Source organism: Adiantum capillus-veneris, chromosome 1 (genome assembly GCF_014529385.1).
Source record: "Adiantum capillus-veneris isolate H3 chromosome 1, ASM1452938v2, whole genome shotgun sequence".
NCBI lineage: Eukaryota > Viridiplantae > Streptophyta > Polypodiopsida > Polypodiales > Pteridaceae > Adiantum > Adiantum capillus-veneris.
This window is the reverse complement of record NC_140931.1, coordinates 152,114,810-152,139,799: the sequence shown is the minus strand read 5'-3', so window position 1 is coordinate 152,139,799 and position 24,990 is coordinate 152,114,810. Positions and strand designations below refer to the sequence as shown.

Genomic DNA, 24,990 nt, shown 5'->3' with positions numbered 1-24,990 from the left:
ATTGCGTACATACTTGCAGTATGTGTGCGGTACGTCCGGTGGTGTATGGACTTACATGGGAGCTAGACAACCGGATGCACACGATCACAGCCAGCCAGTGGGCATCGATTGAGAGCGGTTTTCTCTCACCTTTTGTAGTCTTTAGACTAGGTTCCCTTGCTTAAAGGCACAGTCGCCTTTAAGTGGGAGGTTGTTGGGGTATAGGGAACTGTGCCTTGCTCGGCCGCCCAGAGTCTGGGCGCCCACTGACTTGTATACCTTATACATAGCATAAGTGTCTAGGGGGTTGCTCACTCTTTGAGTCTCCTTGTGTGTCGTGTGTCTCCTTCTCTCTCACTCTCCGTCTGTGGTGCTCTCCGATCCCCCTTCAAACGACCCTTTTGTCTAAGGCTAAGCATTGTAGATAATCTTAGTCTTGTAGCGACGCTTCCATGAGAAACATAACACCTGAGTCCAATCACAATAGCACTTCCGATATGCACAAACAATCTTTTTCAAGCATTTAGATTGTACAGCGTCTCTACCTTTACACGTCTACCATAAACCATCTAGATCACTTCATGATCTAATCCCAACACCATAAACCATAATCTAATCACATCACACGGGTGAGCACTCCACCCAACTTAGGTGAGGCACGACCAATCTTGCATAACCACTTTAGAACATAACATGACTACAAAAATTTCGGCAACATTTCGATAGCATAACCATATCCAGAAAAAAAAACCATGAGCCACACCGGCTTCCACCATAAATCACAACCATAATCCATAAGGGAATCTCAACCCTTAACCATAAATCATAATCACATTGAACCAACTCCCACACTACTTGGAGTTTGACATATCCCCTGCAATCGATCGGAGTCCACACACATATGATCCTTAAGACATGATTATTTCATGCATAAAAAGAGTCCAATCAGAAACTAATCATGATATGAAAATCCAATTTTGACAACATCCAACCATGCAAAGTTGATGCATCACATCTGCACTTCACCTCCCTAGCACATAGAGCTAGTTTTGACATAGAAAGGTGAAAAGCAATCATAACCATGTATATGAGGCATCTACACCAATCCATAAGTTCCCATACATCATATGATAATATTCCATCACCATAAACATGATGCAAAACAGCTCCGACCTTTAGGTCAACCATAAACGATAACTTCACACATATGAAAAAAAAAACTTTTTGGCATTTTTGGGAGTATGCATAACATGCAAATGAAAGTATTTGATCTCAAACCAATGCATCAAGATCAGCTCCATAGTATAGACTAGCACTCTATCACATCACTTCACCCATGTGGTACTCACACAACAAACGGTAATCCCAAAAGAAAGCTACTTTAATCATATCTGTCTATGCGGTTCGGGATGTCTAACCATATAGTCTTAAGTAAGTTTATAGCCATCTAATAGTTGAAAGCAACTCACCAAAACAAACCATAAATCATACAAAAACAGCTGGGTTAACTCACAACGTCATATGGTAACCCTCGTACGTAGCGCTCTACACATGTAGGTAAAACCAGTTATAGAACGATCACTAACTCACGTTCCCGAGGTGATAATGGACACCTTAATACATTTATCATCAAGTTTCATCAAGCTTTTTAATTGGTTAAATGGGTTTGCCCATCCAGTGAATCTATCTAGTGGTTCCAAGGGGCCTAGAGTCAAAAAATTTGGTTAAGTGCAGTAACAAGCTGTTTTTTGACCATATCTCTTCGCTCGTGCATGATTTTCACATGACATCAAAGAGAGAAAATGTTCTAAATGATGTGTTTTATCTCTGGTATAAAGGGTTCCGGTTGATTCATAACGGTTTGTGATTTATGACCAAAATAATGTTCTTACCGTCTCTATGACGTGAAACGAAAAGCGCTTTTTATGCACGCACGTGATCATAAACGCATAAATGTTGTCTTGACTAGAAATAAATGGATCATTAATGTCGCCATACTTTAAGAGCATGCACAATGACCTATAATTCCAAGTCAAATGTAGGATAATTTTACTCATGTATATGTAACTTACGAGTCATAAGCTATTGATTTTCCTTCTTTAGATAGAAGGCCACCAATTGCTTGTCCACTTTGAGAAGTCTGGAAGTTGTAGTATTGGAGCATTCACCAAAGCTTTTTTGAGTTTCTCAAAACTAGCTTGAGCACGCTCATTCCAAGTAAACACTTTAGCCTTCTTAAGCGTATTGGTCAATGGAGATGCAATCTTAGCATAACCTTCAATAAATGTACAATACCATCCTGTTAAACCAAGAAAGCCACGTACTTCTGGTAGTCATTTTGGTGTAGGCCAAGCTATAGGAGGTTCAATCTTATTTGGATCAGTAGAAACACCATCCTTAGATACAATAAATCCCAAAGATTCCACCTTGTTAGTGAAAAAGGTGCGTTTGCTACGTTTGGCATAAAGTTGATTTTGACGGAGAAGTTCAAGTACATGCCGCACATGTTGTTCGTGTTCTTCTCTGTTTCTTGAGTAAACTAGGATATCATCAAAGAAGACAAGAACAAAATCATCAAGATGCTCTTGAAACACATCGGTCATAAGACAATTAAAAGTTACAAGAGCATTGATAAGTCCAAAAGGTATAACTGTAAATTCACAATGTCCAAAACGAGTATTAAATTGTGTCTTTGGTATGCTCTCCTCTTTGATTCGGATTTGATAATATGCTAACTTAAGATCAACCTTTGTGAAGATAGAAGCTCCATGTAATCGGTCAATTTATCAATCTTTGGTATTGCATACTTATTCTTGATTTGTTACCTGGTTCAATCCATGATAATCAATACAAAGACATAGAGTACCACCTTTCTTTCGATTAAAGAGAACAGGAGTACTCCATGGAGAAACGTTGGTTTAAATGAAGCCTTATTCAAGAATTGCTCCTTGAGTTTTGCATATTCAGGTACTTACATTTTGTAAGGTCTACGAGCAACTGGCTGAGCTCTTGGAGCAAGCTCTATTGCATGATCAACATCACGCTTGGGTGATAATTGTGAAAGTTCTTCGAGAAATACATCATCAAATTTTGTTATCCATTCGAGTTCAGGTGAATCTATCTTCTTCTCCTTAGGGTTAAGATTTACTGCGTATCCTTTCATTTTTTCTACGACTCTTCATAAGTTTGGTAAAGTTCACTAGCCGAAACTTAGGCTTCCCCTGTTTCTCAATAACTGTAACTCTAGAGTTTTGATCATTTTTGAAAGTCAATGAAGTGTCTTTACAATGTATGTGAGCATCATTGGCTTTAAGCCAAACCAACCCAAGAATTCCATCGTAGTTCCTATGGGTAAGACTCCGAAATTTGCATGACTATTCAAAACAAAATTCAAGTTACCCACCACTGAAGTAGAAGATCTAACCTTTCTACGCGTAGCTGATTCTACTGTAAGGCCTGTATCAAAGTGTTTAGGTAAAATGAGGTTTCTGATGCACTTAGGAGATATGAAAGAATGTATACTCTTTGAATCAATCAATAAGGTAAAATGGTTACCTTGATACTCCACTGGGGTTTGAATTACTAAAAATTGTTCATTCACTCCCTATGTTCAATTGCAACATGAACATACGCGTTTGCATGATTTCCTTCACCTCTAACCCCTTGAGCTCTGTTAACTTAAGGTCTTTGATTTCCTCCTCCTCCTGGATGAGGTTGACGATTAACATTTCCATTGTTGTTATTGTTGGCAGGCGGTCCATTCCGGACAAAAGGTGGATTGCCTGGTCTAAAGTTCTCTTGGTTTTGAGGTTGTCTCTGATTTTGATTAAAGTTTTGTTGATTGACGTTCCTCTGAATTGCCGATGGTCTGGGACTAAAGTTTTCGAAATTCCAAGTCGGATTAAAGTTTCTATGTTCATAATTATGAATCAATCCTGTGAAGCTTGAATTTTTAAATGGACAACCCTTGGATTAATGATCAGGATCAAGACAAGTGTAGCACAAATGATCCTGTTTGGCTTTCATACATAATAAGTTCTCTCTCTTTGTTGTGGATTTTCAGATCTTTGTTCCTCCTCGGGACCAGGCCTTTTGATTTCACAAACAGGAACAGGTTTTGGTTTTCTGTTTTCGTAGTAGATAACTCTATTTCAACGGGTTTATCTGCATCAAGGACATCTGCAAACTTGATAAGCCGAAGACTTTGGAGTCTACTCTTCATAGGATTATGTAACCTTGATACGAATCGAGCTACTTTGACCTCTTGAGTCATCCCTGTGCTGAAGCATTCTTGACAAGGGTTAAGAAATGTTCATAGTATGATTCTAGATCTCTAGTTCCTTGAGTACAGTCAAGAAACGCATTCATATGGTCTGAATGAGTTTCTTTGTTTTGATAGTTCTTCTTGAGCTGGATTTTAAGGTATCACAAGTTGCAACATTAAGATCAACATTGTTTTTTGTGCAATGGTCTCTCCACCAATGCTTGGCTGTTTTCTCTAATTTGAACTTAGCGATGATAGCTTTGTTTATTGTTGAGGAATAAGCTAAATCAAAGTAATCATCCATGCGCTCAATCTAATCTTCAAGAACTTTGCTTACATCTTTGACTTCCCCGCTAAAATTTTCAGGTTGAGACTTGCGAAGCATAGCATCGATGTCACTATCAATGATGGTGTGAGGAACAATAGACGCATTTACGTTAGTAGCAACCATATTTTCTTTAGAAGACATGGTAACTTACTGACCATATCAACCAAGGTCACACTTAGTAAAATATTCTAATCCACTTAAAGTCCTAAAATAAAATGGAATAGATAGTTGAAGATAAGATGAGAGAAAAATAAGAGAAAGAATAACGAATAAATTAATCCAATCTCTATATCATAAAACTTTGGGTTTTTGAAAAGTCTACAAGTGTCTCAAAAGCTTTTATAAAATCCTAATGACTCTGACATAATGCACTTGGTAATATTTATTGTGACATTCTTCCACCAAGGGAGCATAGTTGTCACACTCCTTGAGTATATTGGATGGTTGATTCCAATAAAACTTTGTGATCTTTGGCTGGAACATGTCTTCATTGGCGTGTGAGTCATATCATTCTTGAGTAAGGGATTTGTTGTCACAGGTACCCCCCTTTTGGTGTGGAGAATCGCCTTCTTGTACCGAAAATAATCATTGAAGCAGGCAGAATCTTTTGGAAACACATCCGGTGTGTCCCATCCAACTGAGCTGTGAATATTTGCACAATTTGCAAGGCACTGAGGTCTATTATAGGCATTGTACAAAATTTTCACATTGCGAGGATTATAGATTAGTGACTTTCCAAATAAGTCAAAGAACAACTTCCAAGGTACCGGGCCAAAGGAATATCGGTCGTTGTTTTTGCATTGATGGCTCCATATATTAAACATAACAATGTCAAAGCATCCCGTAGCCATTACTAAAGGAAGTATGTTTTTGGCCATTCATGTTTTCTTTGTCAGTCTTAGGATAAGTTCATAAGCATTTATGTACAATATTTGATTAGTGATAACAATCTCTGTTCCCAACTTGGATTGTATCCACTCGATACTCCCAACAGGCGAGGGTTTATGCTCACGTGATCTAAACTCGGGTTGCGTGCTGCATAATGATACCAAGATCGGAAGGTATCAAGTACAATAAAATCCGTAGACATCAGACTTTTCTTCTCTTTTCCATTATGCGTGGTAGTGACAAGTCTTTGCACTTCCACTCCAGTTTGAAAATGCTCCTCCACCATAAGGCGAGACAGTATATCCGCCCATAACCCTAGAGGTAAGATGTCAGTCATCTACACACACACCCCATCACTCAAGTTAGTTAGAACGATAAAACCAAGATTCAAACTCAAACATTATATCCTCAAAACAATGTGTTATATCCAAATCAAATTTTTATAACCGTAGAAGACCAAAAAGGTACATAGTGTTTCTAGGGAGATACATAAATATGAAAGGGTTTTCTGAACCAATTCTTGGTTCCTACAACCGAGGTTCTACCCCTATATTTGTTCACATCTTGGGTGTCAAAGTTTAGAACTACAACTTGTGCACTAAAAGTCATGTATTTTTTTTCGTATCATTCTTCCCCCCGTGATACATCCTTGGGTGATAATCCATTAAAGTAGTTTACATGAGCATGTCGTTCATTTACATCATTTCGGTAAAAATATCTACTCGAGTTCATTGCCATTGGTTGTGCTTAGGCACAGTCACCAATGCACCTTGGTTTCTCGTAGTCTCATCAAAGGTAACAGTGACATTGTGAGGACTGTATTTGAGAATAGGTCCATAGACTCTATTAAACCAATCCTCGGATACATAATAGAATTGGTTGCTGCCATTTGACTTCTTCCATACTTTGATTATGACCTTCTCACAAAAGCCATATCTTGGTTGAGCACGAGGGCCTTCTTACTAAGTATGAGTTCTTGACTTGGTATGTCCAAAAGAGAGCATAAGCTAAAGTAAAGAGCATATCTTTGCACTTTAACATCGCCTTCTTGGATCTTTTCCTTTACTCAAAGTTGTGGGTTGGTCATAAACATATCAGGCACTTGTGTTCGATGTTCAGACTGAGCTTCAACATATAACTCCCATGCTACATAAGTGTTAGGCACAAGGTAATCCCTAGTCCCCTTTGAAACTTGAACCACTTCAATTCCCCTATGGAGTTTGAATCCAACCGCATATTGAAAAAGACTCTTTGTGCAAAGTCACTCGGAAGTTCATCTAGACAATTAAGAAGATCCATCTAAAACAAGACAAGGAGAGAGAGAAACTTAGTACACATGTGAACCAAAACTGAGTCTATGCTCCTTTTATTCATCAAAATTTGATCTTTATGATTTCATTACAATATTATGGGTGCCTTGGAGCTAATTCTCTAAATATTCTTTTAGCTCTCATAATAGGGTATTCTCTTAGACCTCCCATGCGACAACGTGGTCTGTAGGTATCCTCTAGCTTCTTCCTTCCTATGAAAACTGCAAGAGCTTCATACTTCTTAGCAACTTCGGCAATCCTTAACATTTGGGAGCGCATGGCCAAGTTGTAGAACATGTCTTCTAGGTCTAACCATATTCTGAGTTGAAGTAATATGAGGTTGGAAAACCAATCTCTTGGAATGTCGTCAATATAGATGAAGAATTGATCTAAGGGTTCTTAGCGAAAGTGAAGTAGCTACGGTCAACATTCTTCCGACAAGCTATGCTTCCTGACATGCCAAAGACTTTGGTCCCGATTTCTAAATAAAAGAGTTCACGTTCATCCCTTGACAACCGTGTGGTCATACTGTTGAACACTATGGCCAAAACCTCATTCCCCTGGCTAAAGCATTCAAACGTCACTGTGGGAGCCATTTGTTACTACAAAACAAACATTCAAAGAAATTACAACGTCATTGTTTGAACACTTCAATAACTTTACCATAACTCAAACCAAACACTTCCACTCAAGAAGACAAATCAAACAAGTACCACCAACAAATGTCACTTATAAATGCATCATGAATACAATATCCTTTCTCAAATAGCATGCATGAATGCGTGTACGATGCATAACTAATCCGACTAGTATCAGGCTTTAGGCTACCCCATAACCTTAAGCATTGGCTTTGATACCAAGGTAATAGATAGGGCCTCCCCGGGGGTCTATGCACAAAATATACAATTTGCACTTTTTTACAATTATTAATATATATCAGAGTTGCAAAAGTATTTGCATAGGGGAGGAGTTATTAGCACCCGACCAAGCATGGAGTTTAGGCCATGAGCCGGACTGCATCCAGATTATCTACCAACTCGTGCTACCCCTGAATGGGTGTTATGAATGAAAGCGTACTCAAGAAAAAATATAACATTGTGGAAAGTGAATATATGTGTACACCGTGTTGTGGGAGAGAGAGAGAATATAGTGGAGGGTGAAATAGAGTGCACAGAGAGTGAGAGAATGACAACGGAGAATCTTTAAATGCCCCTTCTAATTGAAATAGGAAACCATGTATTAAGGCAATGACAAAATCTGGTATACCATAACATTAAAAAAAAGTTAATGACAAAATAACTAGTAGCCCTGTGTAGGGATCAACCGGTCCACTAATCCACTTTCGCTCTACTACGAACAGAGAGAATTTCACTTTGTTGAAAGCGAGCCAGAACTGCTCCAACCTATCTGAGCCAAACATAGGCTGAGACCGCTTCGCCTCCCTCCATGAACTAGAGCTCTTATAGGATTCCAAGTACCGGTAGGTGGTAGGGTATCAACACCAACTATACCAATTTAGGTGCCACGTCTCTTTGATGCCCATCACCGGGTGTTTAGGCAAAGCCAAGGAAAAATTTCCAACGCGTTAGCCGTGTAGGTCATTCAACCCCCAATGCACTAACCGTGTAGATGACCTAATAAAAAGAAGAAGACCTAGGCAACACCCCCGATCCAGCGAAGCCCCAAGTCAACGACCTTTAGTCTAAGGCTAAGCGATGTAGGTAATCCTAGTCTTGTAGTGACGCTGCCATGAGAAACATAACACATGAGTCCAATCACAATAACACTTTCAATGTGCATAAACAATCTTTTCCAAGCAGTTAGACTGTACAGGGTCTCTATCCTTACACGTCTACCATAAACCATCTAGATCACTTCATGATCCAATCCCAACACCATAAACCATGGACAAGAACCTCGTCAAGGTTCGCAGTGTGAATCTGAGCATCTTGTGTAACGCCGCATGCCTTCAAGGTGCAATTGCATTTGGAGAGATGCTCTCTCTCTACATCAGCTGAAATAGCGCACTTTCTGACCTTGACCATGTTGGACATATCCTGCAATCATTTTACTCCATGAGACAACATTTCGAACAAGAACCTCGTCGAGGACCTATCATGCTCTAGGAAGTGCATCGCACTTGGAGTACATATTGCCCATCCTACAATCAATGGACTCTGTGAGACAACAATTGCGGAGTCGAGGACTTGTTGAACCCTTGTAAATGCACCGTCCTCTCACTGCATATGTTGAAAACAGCCCACAGCTTTCGGACCCCGACCACCCTATTGGAGATAACATGGGCTTGTTGCACTTTGAGAATTACACCCCACTTGACATACATACTACCTACGTCTTGCCCTAGTATGTGTTCTTTTCAAGTAGCTCACGATAACAAATATCAATAGGTATCCTACTTCCTTGTGTAATGCCGCATGCCTTCAAGGTGCAAGAGTATGTGATTGCATTTGGAGCGATGACCTCTCTCTACATCAGCTGAAATAGCCCACTTCCTAACCTTGACCCTGTTAGACATATCCGGCAATCAATTCATTCCATGAGACAACATTTTGGACAAGAACCTCGTCAAGGTTCGCACTGTGAATCTGAGCATCTTGTGTAATGCCGCATTCCTTCAAGGTGCAAGAGCACGTGATTGCATGTGGAGAGATGCCCTCTCTCTACATCAGCTGAAATAGCGGACTGTCTGACCTTGACCGTGTTGGACATATCCTGCAATCAATTCACTCGATGAGACAACATTCAGAACAGGAACCTCATGGAGGAGCGCTCTAGGAAGTGCATCGCACTTGGCGTACATATTGCCCATCCTACTCTATGAGACAACATTGCGGAGTCGAGGACTTGTTGAACTTTGAGCAATGCACCGTTTTCTCTCTGCATAGGTTGAAAACAACCCACAGATTTTTGACCCCGACCACCCTATTGGAGATAACATGGGCTTGTTGCACTTTGAGAAGTACACCGCACGTGACATACATACTGATCAACGTGTTGCCCAAGTATGTGTTCTTTTCAAGTAACTCACGATAACAAATATCAACAGGTATCCTACTTCCTTGTGTAATGCCCTATGCCTTCAAGGTGCAAGAGCACGTGATTGCATTTGGAGAGATGCCCTCTCTCTACATCAGTTGAAATAGCGCACTTTCTGACCCTAACCGCGTTGGACGTATCCTCCAATCAATTCACTCCATGAGACAACATTTCGAACAGGAACCTCGTGGAGGACCTATCGTGCTCTAGGAAGTGCATCGCACTTGGCGTACATATTGCCCATCCTACTCTATGAGACAACATTGCGGAGTCGAGGACTTGTTGAACTCCGAGCAATGCACCGTTCTCTCTCTGTATATGTTGAAAACAGCCCACAGCTTTTTGACCCCGACCACCCTATTGGAGATAACATGGGCTTGTTGCACTTTGAGAAGTACACTGCACTTGACATACAGACTGACTAACGTGTTGCCCAAGTATGTGTTCTTTTTAAGTAACTCACGATAACAAATATCAACAGGTATCCTACTTCCTTGTGTAATGTCCCATGCCTTCAAGGTGCAAGAGTATGTGATTGCATTTGGAGAGATGCCCTCTCTCTACATCAGCTGAAATAGCCCACTTCCTGACCTTGACCATGTTGGACATATCCTGCAATCAATTCAGTCCATCAGACAACATTTCGAACAGGAACCTTGTCGAGGACCTATCGCGCTCTAGGAAGTGCATCGCATTTGGCCTACATATTGCCCATGCTGCAATCAATGCACTCTATGAGACAACATTGCGGAGTCGAGGACTTGTTGAACTCTGAGAAATGCACTGTCCTCTCTCTGCATATGTTGAAAACAGCCCACAGCCTTTTGACCCGGACCACCCTATTGGAGATAACATGGGCTTGTTGCACTTTGAGAACTACATCGCACTTGACCTACATACTGACTAACGTGTTGCCCAAGTATGTGTTCTTTTCAAGCAACTCACGATAACAAATATCAACAGGTATCCTACTTCCTTGTGTAATGCCACATGCGTTCAAGGTGCAAGAGTATGCGATTGCATTTGGAGAGATGACCTTTCTCTACATCACTTGAAATAGCCCACTTCCTGACCTTGACCCTGTTAGACATATCCGGCAATCAATTCACTCCATGAGACAACATTTTGGACAAGAACCTCGTCAAGGTTCGCAGCGTGAATGTGAGCATCTTGTGTAATGCCGCATGGATTCAAGGTGCAAGAGCACGTGATTGCATTTGGAGAGAAGCCCTCTCTCTACATCAGCTGAATAGCGCACTTTCTGACCTTGACCGTGTTGGACATATCTTGCAATCAATTCACTCTATGAGACAACATTTTGAATAGGAACCTCGTCGAGGACCTATCGCGCCCTAAGAAGTGCATCGCACTTGGCGTACATATTGCCCATCCTATTCTATGAGACACCATTGCGGAGGCGAGGACTTGTTGAACTCTGAGCAATGCACCGTTCTTTCTCTGCATATATTGAAAACAGCCCACAACTTTCTGACCCCGACCACCGTATTGGAGATAAAATGGGCTTGTTGCACGTTGAGAAGTACACCGCACTTGACATACATACTGACTAACGTGTTGCCCAAGTATGTGTTGTTTTCAAGTAACTCACGATAACAAATATCAACAGGCATCTTGGGGAGCACCGGTCTTTAGATTTCTGGACGCGCGCGCTCGCTTCTGCTGTGCACCCACCCTCGATGCGCCGTCGCCATCCCCACCCAGCCCTCCCCCCCGCCCCCCACGTGCTACTCACTGCCCTCCCTCGGGCTGCCCTCAGCCCCTGCTGCCCCCCCTCGCGCTGCCCTGTCCCAGCCCGTCCGCCCGCCATCCCAGCCGTTGCTGGCGCCGCACGCCCTCAGCCCCAGCTCTCTCGCCGCTGGCCCGCTTGCCCCAGCCCGCTTTATCAAACCACCCCCCCCCCCCCGAGTCAGCCCGTTCGCCCGTCAATTTGGGCCCTCCGCCTCGGTTACTCCCTGTAGATTCGGCACTTTCGGCATTTGCGTCAACTCCTTGGAGAAGTTTTGGCGCGCCCTTCTGCAGCACCCTCCCGTCGTCTTCTTCTTATGCCACAACAATAGACACTGATGGAGGCTCGAGCTTCGCCACAGAGGGACTCGCTAGAAGCCCCCTCGCGCGACCCTGCTGAGCCCACCATTCGACTTGCTCTCTGGCCTACAGAGCAAGCCAGCCTTGCCGCTCAGGTAGAGTGACTGCAAGCGACCTCGGTCATCTGCAAGATTCTCGGCACCCGACCTAGCAGAGGAGAGCTGTGAGACCTTCTCGAGGCCCGCCTTCTCGTAGAGGTGGAAAAGATTTTGGATGTCCAGATTCTCGGACGGGGGTACTATCAGATCGAGTTTGAGTCCTCCGAGATGGCGTCCAAGGTCATAGCTATGAGTGCACTGGCCATCCGAGCCTCACGTTTCCACTTTCGACAGTGGCGACATGGTTTTGACCCAGCTTCGGATGTTCTAGTAGAGGAGGCAGACATCCCCATCTCAATCTGCTTTCCCGGTTTACGGGGAGAGTACCTACCACTTCTTTCCAGGATCGGTTCCGCCATTGGGACTGTCTTGGAGACACCTCGCACGGCAGCATCAGTAGCTACCAAGGCGGCTGGCATTCCCTCAGTTCGAGTTTTGGTCAGAGATACCCACACTCTCCCGAAGGTTATCCTTTTACCTCGGGTGAGTGGGAGTTGGTTTTGACAGAGTGTGGAATACTAGGGCCTCCCGAACCAGTGCTTTATCTGTCGACAGATGGGCCATCTAGCGAAGGCCTGTCCACGGAGAAGGCCGCAACCTGCACCACAGCCTCAGCCCCAGCCTGCCACGGCTGGCCCGCAGCGACAGCCAACGGCACAGCATACAGATGCAGAGCCACCCTACGAGCCTGGGGCTCCACCGGAGGAGGGGTGGCAGCAGGCCCGTGGCCGCCGATGCCAGGGGCCACAGCATCAGCCTGGCACTCAGAGTGGCCCTCAGGTGCCTACTCAGCAGCAGTGGGTTCCCACGGGGAACCATTTTGGTCCTCTCGAGTAGGAAGAGATTCCTACGTCAGCCTCCACCTCCGCTTCTCCCTTGACAGCCGCTCCCCCCCCCAGAGTTCCCCCCCTTTGCCTCATCCTCCCCGCCTTCTGCTCCCGTGGCCTCTCCACCTCGCCCGTCTACCTCTATCGCCCCATCCCGCCCCTCTTCTCCCCCACTCTTCCCAGCTCCCTCTCCCCCCCCTCCTGCTCCAGTTCCTCAGTCGGCTCAAGAGACCGGTCCCTCTCCGGCGGCTAGGCGATCTCTTGGCAGCGCCTTTGCCACGAGTCGCCTAGCGCAAGAGGGTCAGCCCTTCTTGCGGCCCCCTCTACAGATTCAGACATCCTCCCTTGCAGCCATCCCTCGTGGGCTGACGAGCATTGACATCAGACGCCGCTGCGACTTCTTCGACTACGGATTCACTCGTTTTCTCGGCGATTCCCAGCAGACCACGAGGCAACCTGTTTCAGGGTCCATGTTTTGTTCCTCGCCGCTAGGGGGACAGAGGCCTTGGACTCGGCAGTTGGTTTCTCCTTCCTCCTCTGTGGTAGGGCCGATTCAGAGTGGTCCCTTGACTCAGTGGTGGGATGGTTACATACACAGGTCTTAGAGTTCTCTCACCACATGGGAGAACTTGGAGTTACAGATATGTTGCAGACTTTGTGGCCATTGGCGAAGTTTGCGGTGACACCCCCAGACTCAACAGGATGTAGGCACATTGTGGTGTACTTCTTTGCTGATACGCAGTGTTTGCCTTGCTATGTATACATTCATGAGGACTCCTGGACAGAGGAGGTTGCGTTGCGTACGGCTCGCTCTGCTTGGGCTTGGGCTAGGCACTCACTGTAGTCACGCCTATCTAGAGGACGCTCGGATGCGGATTACTCCCCATCCAAGCCTGCCTTGAAGATAGCCCGTCTTGCTGCTGCAACAGTATCTGTTCTCTCTCGCTCCCCATGAGGATCGTCTCATGGAACGTCCAGGGATAGGTGGGCCCCAGTTTCAGCGATAGCGGGGCCGATTGCGTCAGGAGCTTCAACGTTGCCTTGTGGAAGGAGAGATTGATCTCCTCATGCTTCAGGAGCACCATCTGTGTGAGAGCCGCATTCTCCGTTGTGGTCAGATTTTGCGTGGACGTTATGATACCTTTTGGTCAGCTGCTTTTGGACCTGGAGGCATCCAGGGAGGGGTATGTATGACTATTGCGGACTCACTGCAGCAGGCCATTGTGGGCAGAGGGATTATTGTGCCAAGCAGGGCTCAGTGGATTACTATGCAGGTTCAGGGTGGCCTTGTGGGCTTCCTGAACATCTATGCGCCCAATGTGGCAAGTGCTCGTGCAGAGTTTTGGTCACAGATTGTTCAGTCTTTGCCGCAGGCCGATCATTGGTGTATAGGAGGGGACTTCAACATGTTGGAGGACCCTTCTGACAGGATTGGTGGCACCCATGCTACTGTGCATGGAGTCGAGTTGGCAGCTTGGGAGAGGTTTTGCATGACTTTGAGGGTCTCGGATACATGGCAGTATTTTGGTTTTGTGAGGCCCCCAGACAATCTTACCTTCTCTAGATCGGACAGCAGAGTGGGAGGAGTGAATCTATCGCGCATAGATCGCTTCTACACTAGTGACCACTTCAGTGACATGGAGGGTTCAGTGGGCATCCTGGCAGGGACTTCCTTCTCGGACCATGCACCAGTGATCCTCACACTGGCAAACAGGTAGAGGGGTGGAAGCACGATGCTCCGCATCCCAGAGAGGGTCTTGTTGGACTGAGCACTCAAAGAGAGGGTAGAGGCTCTCTGGACAGAGGGCATGGACAAACAAGATTCACCAGTAGACAGAGTGGCCTCAGGCCTAGCTCAGCTTAGCCACTTTTTTCTCCAGGAGTCTCTGGCTCGCCGGGCTGCAGCGAGAGAGGCGGAGCAGCGTCTCAGACGGGGCATCGCTTCACTACAGAGGATGGAGGAGCAGCATCCAGACAGTCCATGGTTGGAGAGAAGTTACAGCAGGCTCGACAGGAGCTTACTAGCATAGAGGAGAGGCGTCATGAGTTTGCCTTCCACCGACAGGCATCTCAGTGGACTCAGGTGGGTGACAGAGTGACTGGTGCTTTTTTTGAGACAGTGGGGCCTCGGCACTCGCATGCCAAGGTCAGTCAGTTGAGGAGGCCCGATGGGTCAGTTGCTTGTGAGCCCGAGGATATGCATGTAGTCGCTACTGACTTTTACCGTGAGTTAGTATCGGCCGAGCCTCAGTCAGAGCGGCAGGATGCATGTAGGGAGCAGGTTTGGGCACAGATGCCATGTCTTGTGACAGAGGAGATGCGCCAGAGGCTAGAGATGCCACTTCAGCTTGAGGAGCTGCACACAGCTCTGAGGGCCCTCCCTCATGGTAGCTGTCCAGGAGAGGATGGGTTGACTCCTAGCTTCTTCTTGGAGTACTGGGACCTGCTTGGCCCAAATCTTTGTAGTGCTTTTCAGTACATTTTGCACACAGGAGTGATGCCTGACAGCATGAGTGAGGGCCTGATCTACCTCATTCCCAAGGAGGGTGGCTCCTTGGATGAGATTCGACAGTGGCGCCCCATCACCATCCTCAACTCAGCCTACAAAATTCTTGCCACGGCTGTGAGTTTGAGGATTCAGCCACTTTTAGAGAGCCTTATACATGGGACTTAGACAAGTTTTGTCAAGGAACGTAGTATCCTTGACATCTTTACTTTTTGGGAGGCTTCTGCCTTGGCACGGCTCCGTGGTGAGGACCTTGTGATTCTTCTTCTCGATTTTGAGAAGGCCTACGACCGAGTTGACTGGGACTTTCTAGAGGGCACTCTTCGCAGGATGGGCTTCTCAGATGCTTGGATCAGAGGGGTGTTAGCTTTGTACAGACAGGCTCACAGTCAGGTGCTTTTGGTAGGGGGGAGAGGTGAGCGCTTCATGCTCACACGCTCGGTCAGACAGGGCTGTCCTCTTGCCCCCTTTCTCTTTCTGTTCTATGTGGAGGCGATGAGCAGATTTTTGGTGTCACAGCAGGTTGGTCTGCGGGGCTTAGCACTCCCTATTCGGGGAGAGGAGCTACTGGACGCTGAGTTTGCCGATGACTCAGCCTTGTACTTAGATGGCCAGGAGGCCAATTTTCACAGATGTGAGCAGGCTCTGGAGACCTTCTGTTGTGCAGCGGGCGCACTGATCAACTAGAGAAAGACAGTGGCTTTCTCGGTTGGTAGTGCTCCTATGCCAGATTGGATGCCAGGAAAGGGTTTCAGGTGGATTCCCCCAAGGACTGCAGTTCGATACTTGGGTTGTCAGGTTGGTTTTGACTTGTCTCCCGAGCAGCAGATTGCTCCTCTTCTCCTGTCCATCACGAGAAAGTTGTTACATTGGAGATCAGCACGTCTGTCGCTGGCTGGTAGAGTAGTAGTTGCCAACCAGGTGCTGTTGGCAACTATGTGGTACATCACTTCTTGCTGGATCTTCTCGAGTTCTTGTATCAGCTAGGTAGATAGGCTGATCAGGAACTTTCTTTGGTCAGGACGTGACACTCACATGGCCCGAGCCAAGGTGGCTTGGTCGCTCATCACGCTTTTTTGTTCTCAGGGAGGGCTTGAGATCATTGATCCAGCACAACAAAGCAGATCCCTTCTAGGGAAGTTCATAGTCAGAGGACTTCTTCCAGGTGAGGAGCCATGGAAGGAGTTCTTGTTGCAGAGGCTTCATGCCAGTGTGCCTCAGTCAGGAGGCCCTTGGCAACCTTCGACCAGATGGATCTTTACGAGATGCGCCGAGTTGGTTTGAGCAGGAGACTCGAGGACCGCTTCGCTATGAGTTTTCTTCGTTCTTGGAAGCTCTTACGGTGTGGCCTGGAGCAGCGAGAGCCGATGTGCACGGAGGAGCGCCTACGGCAGCCCCTCGTCTGGAACCCCATGGTTAGCACTCAGAGAGGCCACTTGGTTGGTAGTCGACCGCATGTTTCTTGGGGTCCAATGGCAGCAGGTCCAGCGCGCTCTCTAGGTGATTGGCTAGAGTTCACAAGTTTGTCAGAGGAGGTACAGGGTTGCCAGCTATACAGGGCATGAGAGGGGTGCAGAGCATGTGTCAGGACATCTCAGAGTCAGTTCCAGCTGAGTGGCTCACGCCTCTCGAGCCAGTAGCACCCCGGTGGATGGGAGCCTTCACACGACTGGAGGTTCTCATTTCAGTCAGGGCCTGCTCAGAGTCTGTCTCAGCCCTGTTCTTCGAGCTTCAGGGTGGGGGACTACTACAGCGAGTTGCAGTAGAGGCCCCGCAGGTAGCAGAGTGCTATTTTTAGAGGATCCGAGTTGTGGGCATCTGTGGGAGGACTTGCGTCATAGACCTTGATCCAGCAGCTCTTGAGACTGGACACTAGAGGCTATGGGCTTGGGAGTGCTGTCCACTGACACGAGTACAGTGGGATCCTGGTGAGTGGCTATGGAGGGACCCCTTCTCTTCTGCAGACCACCCAGGAGTCCCCTTCTTTCAGTACACTGTTCGGCTTGGACGTCATATACTTGCAGCACAGAGAGAGCCCCCTCCCGCTGCAGCACGCCATTGGCAGGAGGAGGGCCCCATAGTCGAGTTCTTGGCAGCCTTTTGGCAGAGGCTGTGGGACTCCGAACAGCCGAGGCGCGTCACTTTGTTCCAGTGGCTGGTTGCACACAGAGCTACAGCAGTAGGGAGCTGGCTTGTGCATAGTGGTCTTTCGGCCGCATGTGCAGCTTGTGACCATTTGGTGGAGAGTCAGCGTCACTGTCTTTGGGACTGTCCCTCGGCCCAGCAGGTGTGGCTATGAGTTCTTCGGCTGATGCCTGCTCTCTCCACGGGTCGACAGTACACTTGGGGGGCAGCGGCTTGGTCCACCCTCACGGGCCCGGCACTTCAGTTTGAGCTATCTTCCACTAACAGGATGATAGTGATGCAGGGGGGGGGACCTACACTCCAGCCTACTACAGAGATTACTCCACACGAGTGGTGCAGTGAGAGAGAGGAGTGTTGGGAGCTTATCAGTGGCCTGACACTTTGGTTCATCTGGCAGGCCCGTTGTTTTCGCATCTTTGAGGCTCGCCCTGTGCCACCAGCAGAGACTGTTCGTGACTTCTGGCTAGAGCTGATCCATACTCTCAGAGGACAGCTAGAGGGACTACAGGGCAGCTCCGACCACATGAGGCAGCGTCGCGAGGCTTTCCTTCGACTTTGGCGCCCTGGGCCTTTCTACACCATAGTCCAGGGGGTGCTCAGATGGCACTACTGTCCACCTGTGTGGCTCTTCCCTCCTCCCATCTCTTGATTTAGCCTCATTGTATATATGCTGTTTTTTCAGTCTCCACATCATGCTTGTTGTAGCCCTCTCTTGCAGAGGTGGTTGTAGCCCTATGGGCAATTTTCATAAACTAATAGAAGAATCTTTTTCTCGGGAAAAAAAACAAACAAACAAATATCAACAGGTATCCTACTTCCTTGTGTAATGCCCCATGCCGTCAAGGTGCAAGAGTATGTGATTGCATTTGGAGAGATGCCCTCTCTCTACATCAGCTGAAATAGCCCACTTACTGACCTTGATTCTGTTGGACATATCCGGCAATCAATTCAGTCCATGAGACAACATTTTGGACAGGAACCTCGTCAAAGGTTCGCACTCTCAATCTCAGCATCTTGTGTAATGCCGCATGCGTTCAAGGTGCAAGAGCACGTGATTGCATTTGGAGAGATGCCCTCTCTCTACACCAGCTGAAATAGCGCACTTTCTGACCTTGACCATGTTGGAAATATCCTGCAATGATATTCACTCCATGAGACCATATTTTGAACAGGAACCTCGTCGAGGACCTATCGCACTCTAGGAAGTGCATCGCACTTGGCGTACATATTGCCCATCCTGCAATCAATGCACTCTATGAGACAACATTGCGGAGTAGAGGACTTGTTGAACTTTGAGAAATGCACCGTCCTCTCTCTGCATATGTTGAAAACAGCCCACAGCTTTTTGACCCCGACCACCCTATTGGAGATAACATGGGCTTGCTGCACTTTGAGAAGTACACCGCACTTGAGATACATACTGACTAACGTGTTGCCCAAGTATGTGTTCTTTTCAAGTAACTCATGATAACAAATATCAACAGGTATCCTACTTCCTTGTTTAATGCCGCATGCCTTCAAGGTGCAAGAGTATGTGATTGCATTTGGAGAGATGACCTCTCTCTACATCAACTGAAATAGCCCACTTCCTGACCTTGAGCCTGTTGGACATATCGGGCAAACAATTCACTCCATGAGACAACATTTTGGACAAGAACCTCGTCAAGGTTAGCAGTGTGGACCTGAGTGATGAGTTCGGCATGAGCTCGTTACTGCTGCCGCCCCCCCCCCTCTCGCCATCGCTGCCTTCCCTACCTGCCCTCGCGCGCCCTATGCCTCTTTGTCCCCCCCGCCTCACCCGCTGCCCCTATGCTCACAGCCCCTCAGCGCCCCCCCCCCCCCCAACCCACCTCTCCCGCTACCGGCTGCGCCACCCAGCCCGCCTGCTGCCCTTGCCGCTCAGCCCACTACCCCGCCCGCCGCCCGCTGCCTCTGCCGCTCAGCCCACTACCTCGCACGCCACTCGCCCTTCACGCTCGCTGCCTCTCCTCCTCAGCGCGCTACCCTGTTGCCGCTGCCTTATCCGCATTGCCCCCGCCCCCCCCCCCCCCCGCATCCGCCTTTGTTTTGTTTTTTCGCCTTCCTCCCCGAAGATTTCCTTCGGCTGGCATTGGCAATAACCCCCTCTTGGGATAGTGCTCGTCAAGGTCGTTGACATCGTTCTCTCTCTTTCCTCCTTTCCGACACAGCAATAGACACAGATGGAGGCTCCAGCTCCGCCACAGAGGGACTCGCCCGAAGCCCCCTCTCCCGACCCTCCTGAGCCCATTATTCGACTTTCTCTTTCACCGGCAGAGCAAGCGAGCCTAGCCGTTGAGGTAGAGCGCTTGCAGGCGACGTCGGTCATCTGCAAGATTCTCGGCACCCGACCTAGCAGAGGAGAGCTGCGCGACCTTCTCCATGCCTGCCTTCTCGCAGAGGTGGGCAAGATCTTGGATGTCCAGATTCTCGGACGGGGGTACTACCAGATCAAGTTCGAGACCTCCGAGATGGCTTCCAAGGTCATAGCTATGAGTCCACTGCCCATCCGAGCATCACACCCCCACTTTCGACAGTGGCGACATGGTTTTGACCCGACTTCGGATGTGCTAGTAGAGGAGGCAGACATCCCCATCTCAGTCTGCTTTCTGGGTTTACGGAGGGAGTACCTACCACTTCTTTCCACGATTGGCTCCGCCATCGGGACTGTCTTGGAGACACCTCGTACGACAGCATCAGTAGCTGCCAAGGCGGCTGGCATCCCCTCAGTTCGAGTTTTGGTCAGAGATACCCACACACTCTCGAAGGTCATCCTTCTGCCTCGGGTGAGTGGGGGTTGGTTTCGACAGAGTGTGGAGTACTCGGGCCTCCCGAACCAGTGCTTCATTTGCAGACAGATGGGCCACCTAGTGAAGGCCTATCCACGGAGGAGGCCACGACTTGCACCTCAGCCTCAGTCCCAGCCAACCAAGGCTGGGCCGCAGCCACAGCCACAGCCAGCGGCACAACGCACAGATTCAGAGCCACCCTCCGAGATTGGGGTCCAGCAGAGGAGGGTTGGCAGCAGGCCCATGGCCGTTGACGCCAGGGGCCACAGCGACAGCCTGGCACTCAGAGTGGGCCTCAGGTGCCTACTCAGCAGCAGTGGGTTCCCATGGGGAACCGCTTTGGTCCTCTTGAGCAGGAGGAGCCCCCTACGCCAGCCTCCACCACCGCTTCACCCTAGCGAGCCGCCCCTCCTTCAGAGTTCCCCTCCTCCTCCTCATCCTCCCCCCCACCCTCAGCTCCCGTCCACTCCCGACCTCGCCCCTCTACCTTTGTCGCCCCACCCCGCCCCCCCCTGCTCCTTCTCCCCCCCCCTCCTACTCCAGTTCCACAGTCGACTCAGGAGACTGGTCCCTCGCCGGCGGCTAGGAGATCTCTTGGCAGCGCCTTTGCCACGAGTCGCCTAGCGAGAGAGGGTCCAGCCCTTCTTGCGGCCCCCTCTGCAGATTCAAACATCTTCCCTTGTAGCTATCCCTCGCGGTCTGATGAGCGTTGACCTCCGACGCGGCTGGGATTTCTTCGACTACGGGTTCACTCGCTTTCTCGACGATTCCGCAGCAGACCACGAGGCAGCATGCTTCAGGGTCCATGCTTTGTTCCTCGCCGCTAGGGGGACAGAGGCCTTGGACTCGGCAGTTGGTTTCTCCTTCCCCCTCTGTGGTAGGGCCGAGACAGAGTGGTCCCTCGACTCAATGTTGGGATGGTTTCATACACAGGTTCTCGAGTTCTCTCACCACATGGGAGAACTTGGAGTTACAGATTTGCTACAGACTGTGGCCACTGGCCAAGTTTGCGGTGACACCCCCAGACTCAGCAGGATGTAGGCACATTGTGGTGTACTTTTTTGTTGATATGCAGTGTTTGCCTTGCTATGTATACATTCATGAGGACTCCCGGACAGAGGAGGCTGCTTTACGCACGGCTCGTTCAGCTTGGGCTTGGGCTTGGGCTAGGCACTCACTGCAGTCTCGCCTATCTAGAGGACGCTCAGATGCGGATTACTCCCCATCCAAGCCAGCCTCGAAGATTGCACGTCTTGCTGCTGCGGCAGCATTTGTTCTCTCTCGCTCACCATGAGGATCATCTCATGGAACGTGCAAGGACTAGGTGGGCCCCAATTTCAGCGACAGCGGGGCCGATTGCGTCAGGAGCTTTAGCGTTGCCTTGTGGGAGGAGAGATTGATCTCCTTATGCTTCAGGAGCACCATCTGTGTGAGAGCCGCATTCGGCGGTGTGGTCAGATTTTGCGTGGACGATATGATACCTTTTGGTCAGCTGCTTTTGGACCTGGAGGCATCCAGGGTGGGGTATGTATGACTATTGCGGATTCATTGCAGTAGGCCATTGTCGGCAGAGGGATTATTGTGCCAGGCAGAGCTCAGTGGCTTACTATGCAGGTTCAGGGTGGTCTTGTGGGCTTCTTGAACATCTATGCGCCCAATGTGGCGAGTGCTCGTGCAGAGTTTTGGTCACAAATTGTTGAGTCCTTGCCGCAGGCCGACCATTGGTGTGTAGGAGGGGACTTCAACATGTTGGAGGACCCTTCTAACAGGATCGGAGGCAACCATGCTACGGTGCATGGCGTCTTGTTAGCAGCTTGGGAGAGGTTGTGTATCACTTTGAGGGTCTCGGATACATGGCAGCACTCTGGCTTTGTGAGGCCTCCAGACAGTCTTGCCTTCTCTAGATCGGACCGCAAAGTGGGAGGAGTGAATCTATCGCGGATAGATCGCTTCTACACTAGTGACCACTTCAATGACTTGGGGGGATGAGTGGGCATCCTGGCAGGGACATCCTTCTCGGACCATGCACCAGTGATCCTCACAGTGGCAGACAGGCAGAGGAGTGGGAGCACGATGCTTCGCATCCCAGAGCGGGTCTTGCTGGACTCAACACTCAGAGAGAGGGTTGAGGCTCTCTGGACAGAGGGCATGGACAGCCAGGTTCTACCTGCAGACAGAGTGGCCTTAGGCCTAGCTCAGCTGAGCCACTTTTTTCTTCACGAGTCTCTGGCTCGCCGGGCTGCAGCGAGAGAGAAGGAGCAGCGTCTCAGACGAGGCATTGCTTCACTACAGAGGATGCAGGAGCAGCATCCAGATAGTCCATGGTTGGAGGAGCAGTTACAGCAGGCTCGACAGGAGCTTGCTAGCACAAAGGAGAGGCGTCATGAGTTTGCCTTCCACCGACAGGCATCTCAGTGGACTCAGGTGGGTGACAGAGTGACTAGGGCTTTTTTTGAGACAGTGGGACCTCGGCACACGCATGCCAAGGTCAATAGTTGAGGAGACCCGATAGGTCAGCTGCTTGTGAGCCCGAGGATATGCGTGCAGTTGCTACTGACTTTTACCGTGAGTTACTGTCCGCTGAGCCTCAGACAGAGCGGCAGGATGCATGCAGGGAGCAAGTTTGGGCACAGATGCCTTGTCTTGTGACAGAGGAGATGCGCCAGATGCTAGAGATGCCACTTCAGCTTGAGGAGCTGCACACAGCTCTTAGGGCCCTCCCTCGTGGTAGCTGTCCAGGTGAGGATGGGTTGACTCCCAGGTTGACTCCCAGCTTTTTCTTGGAATACTGGGACCTGCTTGGCCCAGATCTTTGTAGTGCCTTTCAGTACATTTTACACACAGCAGTGATGCCTGATAGCATGAATGAGGGCCTGATCTACCTCATCCCAAAGGAGGGTGGCTCCTTGGATGAGATTCGACAGTGGCGCCCCATCACCATCCTCAACTCAGCCTACAAAATTCTTGCCAAGGCTCTGAGTGTGAGGATTCAGCCACTTTTGGAGAGCCTTATACAAGGGACCCAAACAGGTTTTGTCAAGGAACGCATTATCCTTGACAACATCGTCACTTTTTGGGAGGCTTCTGCCCTGGCATGGCTCCGTGGGGAGGACCTTGTGATTCTTCTTCTCGATTTTGAGAAGGCATACGACAGAGTTGACTTGGGACTTTCTAGAGGGCACTCTATGCAGGATGAGCTTCTCAGATGCTTGTATCAGAGGGGTGTCAGCCTTGTACAGACAGTCTCACAGTCAGGTGATTTTGGAAGGAGGTAGAGGTGAGCGCTTCATGCTCACACGCTCGGTCAGACAGGGTTGTCCTCTTGCCCTCTTTCTCTTTCTGTTCTATGCTGAGGCGATGAGCAGATTTTTGGTGTCACAGCAGGTTGGTCTGCGGGGCTTAGCAGTCCCTATTCGGAGAGATGAGCTACTGGACGCTGAGGCCAATCTGCACAGATGTGAGCAGGCTTTGGAGACCTTCTGTTGTGCATCGGGCGCATTGATCAACTGGAGAAAGACAGTGGCTTTCTCGGTTGATAGTGCTCCTGTGCCAGATTGGATGCCAGGCGAGGGTTTCAGGTGGATTCCCCAAGGGACTGCAGTTCGGTACTTGGGTTGTCAGGTTGTTTGGACTTGTCCCCCGAGCAGCAGATTGCTCCTCTTCTCCTATCCATCAGGGGAAAGCTGTTACATTGGAACTCAGCACGACTTTCGCTAGCGCGTAGAGTAGTAGTTTCCAACCACGTGTTGTTGGCGACTATGTGGTACATCACTTCTTGCTGGATCTTCTCGAGTTCTTGTATCAGCTAGGTAGAGAGGCTGATCAGGAACTTCCTTTGGTCATGTCGTGACACTCAAAGTGCCCGAGCCAAGGTGGCTTGGTCGGTCATCACACTTCCTTGTTCTCAGGGAGGGCTTGGGATCATTGATCCAACACAGCAGAGCAGAGCCCTTCTTAGGAAGTTCGTAGTCAGAGGACTTCTCCCATGAGAGGAGCCTTGGAAGGAGTTCTTGCTGCAGAGGCTTCGTGCCAGGGTGCCTCAGTCGAGAGGCCCTTGGCAACCTTCGACCAGATGGATCTTTACAGAGTTGCGTCGAGTTGGTTTGAGCAGGAGACTGGAGGACCGCTTCGTTGTGAGTTTGCTTCGATCTTGGGAGCTCTTACGGCGTGGCTTGGAGCAGAGACAGCCGACGTGCACGGAGGAGCGTCTACGGCAGCCCCTCGTCTGGAACCCCATGGTTAGCACTCAGAGAGGCCACTTGGTTGGTAGTCGGCCTCATGTTTCTTGGGGTCCCATGGCAGCAGGTCCAGCGCGCTCTCTAGGTGACTGGCTAGAGTTCACAGGTTTGTCAGAGGAGGTGCATGGTTTCCAGCTACAGGACATTAGAGGGGTGCAGAGCATGTGTCAGGACATCACAGAGTCAGTTCCAGCAGAGTGGCTCACGTCTCTCGAGCCAGTAGCACCCCGGTGGATGGGAGCCTTCACATGACTGGAGGTTCTCATTTCAGTCAGGGCTTGCTCAGAGTCTGTCTCAACCCTGTTCTTCGAGCTTCAGGGTGGGGGACGACTACAGCAGGTTGCAGTAGAGGCCCCGCAGGTAGCAGAGTGCTGTTTTCAGAGGATCCGAGTAGTGGCATCTGTGGGAGGACCTGCGTCATAGACCCTGACCCAGCA

General features: G+C 48.8%; 1 long non-coding RNA gene across 2 annotated transcripts in view; it reads right to left on the bottom strand.

Annotated features, from left to right (window-relative positions):
- Positions 1-4,873: 4,873 nt before the first annotated feature.
- The window catches only part of LOC147465811 (uncharacterized), an 81,465-nt gene continuing 61,348 nt past the window's right edge, over positions 4,874-24,990 (bottom strand). Inside the window, exon 3 of one of the 2 annotated variants that reach the window (XR_015189464.1) lies at positions 4,874-5,796. This is a non-coding gene — a long non-coding RNA (uncharacterized LOC147465811). The other variant, XR_015189467.1, reaches the window with a different exon arrangement.